Source organism: Nicotiana attenuata, unplaced genomic scaffold (assembly GCF_001879085.1).
Source record: "Nicotiana attenuata strain UT unplaced genomic scaffold, NIATTr2, whole genome shotgun sequence".
NCBI classification, from domain to species: domain Eukaryota; kingdom Viridiplantae; phylum Streptophyta; class Magnoliopsida; order Solanales; family Solanaceae; genus Nicotiana; species Nicotiana attenuata.
The window spans coordinates 53,889-58,353 of record NW_017671506.1 but is presented as its reverse complement, the minus strand read 5'-3'; positions in this window follow the sequence as shown (position 1 = coordinate 58,353).

The window sequence follows — 4,465 nt, the reverse complement described above, 5'->3', positions numbered from 1 at the left end:
GAGTAAATAAACAACGTTTAAGAGTGCCACCTGGCATACACAACATTAATCTCTCAAAAACTAATACATGAATCCAAGACCCGGAAACCCATGAATCACATGCTAAGAAATACTACATAGCTCTAACTCCAGAATGTCTAACAAGAACGAAAACACAAAAGGGCTAATACTAAATAGCAAGAATAGAAAGAGACTCCGCGGTCTGCGGACGCGACAGATATACCTCGAAGTCGCTACAGCAGTCGCCTCGCCTCAAGAGTGATGGGACTGAGTCGAAGTACCTAGATCTGCACATGAAAAACATGCGCAGGAAGGGCATGAGTACACCACAACGGTACTCAGTAAGTGTCAAGCCTAACCTCGGTTGGGTAGTGACGAGGAAGGTCAGGGCCCTACTGAGATTAAATAATAATATGAAGTTCGACAGTGTAGATAAGAGCAGTATAAATAAGTACAACAGTATAAATATCGTAGGATATAAGACAACTTTAACTGATAGAGAGGCAAACAATCACAAGGATAACAATCGGGGATCTCTCAGTATCCCGATGGATCTCTTAGTATCCTCAACATGTATATCCGGGGATCTCTTGGTATCCCGAGGATCTCTGGGTATCCTCAATATATGCTAGGGATATCTTGGTATCCCGAGGATCTCTTGGTATCCTCAATATATATATCAAGGATCTCTTGGTATCCCGAGGATCTCTTTGTATCCTCAATATATGTGCCAGGGATCTCTCGATATCTCGTACCTCAGCTCGATCATAAATACGTACAGGGTATCTCCCGGAATGCCTTCCCGTAGTCCCAAAACGAAATGCACAACAATAGCAGAAAAAGGATATAGTCAATTAAGCTCAACTTCATACCAAGGCAAAACAGGTAATTCTAACCTAGCATGCTTCACGTAATACAAATAAGGCAGTTAAAACAAATAGAGGGATTTCGTCAAATAGACATGCTTCTCTAGACTAACAGCAGACTAAGTTTCCAAATAATGTAAGCAAGAATCGGAAGAACACAATTTAAGGCTATTTTTAATGAAAAATCGGATTTCCGACAATTAGCACAAGTACGCGCACGTCACCTCACGTACAAGGCATTTCAAGTATCACGATATCAATCTTAACGGGAGAGTCCCCCACACAAGGTTAGACAAGCCACTTACCTCGAACCGGCTCAATTATCAACCCGAAACCACGTTCTTACCACGAGTATTCGACTCCAAATGGCCCAAATCTATTCAATTAAATTTCATAATGTAAATAACACTTCAAGTAACTGATTCTACAATTAAATTCTAAGCTAATACGCGAAATTAGGTAAAATGACCAAAACGTCCCTCGGGCCCACGTCTCGGAATAGGGTGAAATTTATATTTCCAGAATCCTCACACTCTCACGAGTTCATGCATATACCAAGATCGGACCTCAAATTGTCCATCAAATCCTCACTCAAAGGTCTCCAATACTAAGCCCTAGTTTTCCCAAATTTTCACCCTAAATTTCCATAATTTCTAGCTCTAATCCGTGAAATAATAGCATAGGAACGAGTTTTAAGTCCAAGTTCCTTAACTCAATGAAGTTCCCTTGAAGTCCTTCTTTCAAATCGTCCAAACAGCTCCCAAGCCGAGATAAAAATAGTGAAATAGCTCAAAATTCGCGAAGGACACAATTTATAATTCTGCCCAGGCATTTTTCGCACCTGCGACACAATAACCGCTTCTGCGGTACCGCATATGCGGCCACATAACCGCTTATGCGGTTCTTCACTTAACGGACCAAAATCGCACCTGCGCTCAACATTCCGCACCTGCGGCTTCGCAGGTGCGGTCCCACAGCCACATCTGCGATTCCTGAAAATTCCTCAATAATCCGCTTCTGCGTCTCCTTTTCCGCATGTGTGGCATCGCACCTGCGGTCCCCAAACCGAAGGTGCGGAAATACCAGAAGCAGCAAAGTTTAGCAGCTGCACACATTCCTCAAACTCCCCGTTGTCACACCTCCTTTTTACACACACCCGAAGGTAGTATATAAGGGAGTTTTTCCAATTTAAGTGACATTATTCGAAATGGGATTATTTATTTATCAGAGTCGCCACTTGGGACAGTTTATTTAGTGTCCCAAGTCGCCGGTTTATTTTGAATCCCAAATTGAGGAAAATTTTGACTTTCCTTTTGAAGTGTGCGAACCAGAAATTCTGGATAAGGAACTCCGTTAACCCGAGGGAAGGTGTTAGGCACCCCCAGATTCCGTGGTTCTAGCATGGTCGCTTATCATAATTGGCTTATTATCTGATTTTAATATATGTTTTAGCCTATGGTATAATTTTAACTTTATAACCACTTTTATTCATTTTAAAGAAGATTTAACGTCGTCTAAAACATGTCTTTGGACCGCGTCACATGAAATGCACCCGCAATTCTAAACACATTTTACTCAACGTTATTAAGATTTGGATTTGGGTCACATGAAATGCGCACCCGAGTTTAGGAAGGTAATATTATTAAATAACGCGCCTAAAGCAACTACGCGTTGTTAACTTTGCGAGGGCTATGGAAATTTGCTAAATGAAACACCTCGTATTCTAAGTATTTTAAAAAAGGAAAATAATCAAAAGAGGGCCACGCGTTTATGATTTTATTTGGCGCGGCGCGCCTCCATTCATTTTAGCTTAAAGGTTTCTAAACTAGTTTATGAGGGCCATTCATGATGAGTTATCTAATTATGGCTCGCCTCGAATTCATTTAAAGGAATTTCACTAATTAAACACTGAGGGTATTTGAACTCTATTTCGAGCAAGTGATTCAAACTCAAACCCATTCCAATTGTGAGGCTGTTATTAAAATAACCATCCCATTAATGGGAGGGCCTGAATTAAAACAGGCCCTGGTCTCTAACTTGTGAGGCTGCCCAAAACGTAGTGGGCTTCCCTTCAGCTTAGAATAATTCGATACCCAGGCCCAAAGGAGCCCAGGTATTTAGCAAACACAAGCTGCAAGCAAAAGATTCGGGATCGAGTCCCTGAAGCCCACCCCCAAAAGAAACTGTGATTTACTCATGAACAATCCACCTGTTAATGAAATACCACTGATTTTAAAACATAAGCAATGTCTCACTTTAATACTGAACAACATACAACTTTTAAATTCTTCACATATAAATGTCATGTCACTTTGATATTCAGAACTATAGTGAGAGAAAACATTAAGGACTTCTGGAATTAACACTTGATGGCCAAAAATCCAAACTATCATCAACTAGCATTTTAGAGACATTGATTGACATTACAGTAGTGACTAACCTAAACCACCTGTCATGTTTAACATATTCTCACGATATTCAAATTAAAAAAAATAAAACTTATGCTAACATTTCAAAACAAAATGGTAACTGACCGTCAGACCACTTAAAAGATCAAAACTATCATAGGATTAATCTTTCATGGTCTCCATGCTTCATGAGTGACAAAAGTTCAATTACTACATCATAGCTAAAATTACTAAAGGGTATTATGCATCTACAAAACAGGGGATCATGTATAACTCCAGCAATCAGGAAGTCATTTAAAACCAAGCAACTATTACTAGTTCTACTCAACAAAATCTACATGTTGTGCTTATTAAATGCATAGGGACTTAAGCAAACTTGGTATTCGAACTACAGCTACAGTCCACATAAGGAAACGACTTAAACAAACAGTTTTAAAAACATGACAGTACACAAGAATGATCCTCAGAAACTCCAAAAGACTTCCATTCCTTTATTTCATTTTTCCATTCTAGCATCAGATTACACAGTTTTAGGAGATGTGTACCTAGAAATTGAAAGGAAAAAAGAGGTGAGGAAACAACAGACAACAGCAGCACAGGATCAGCAGGTAAACAACCAGTTTTAACCCAGAAAATGAAGTAAAACAGCCTAGAAAAACAACTTCAAACCCAGCAATGAACCAGAAGACCTCAAACTAGACTTGATTTCAATTCATTTCAGCTATCAGCTACCCAGAAATTGTTTTAGCACTAGGAGAAGCTTAAGAAATCACCAACAGGACTCAATGAAACAGTATTTTTGAAGTTTTTAGCCGCCTAAAATTTTTCAGGATTTTTTTTAGCTCTTTTTCTGTATTTCAGATCTTGGATCTCTAAGGTCTCTTTGATCTATATTCAGCTCTTCCAAAATCTGACTTGCAAGGCAAGAAAGAAATGCCTTTATAGGCTAGCAAGTAGGGCAACCTGAAGGTTTTATTTTACCCCTTAGGTCCCTGATTTTATGACTTATTTTCCAAGTTATCATCTGAAATTTAATTATAAGCCCTTGCTAGAAGCTTCTAGGGGTTTCTTAGGTGGTTACTGCAAGATTCTCTACCCAAAGACCCCAAACTACCCCTCAAACCTCCTAATTTTACCTCATACTCAAATGGGCTATGGGTCCAATACTCAAGTGCGCTCAACATTCCGCAC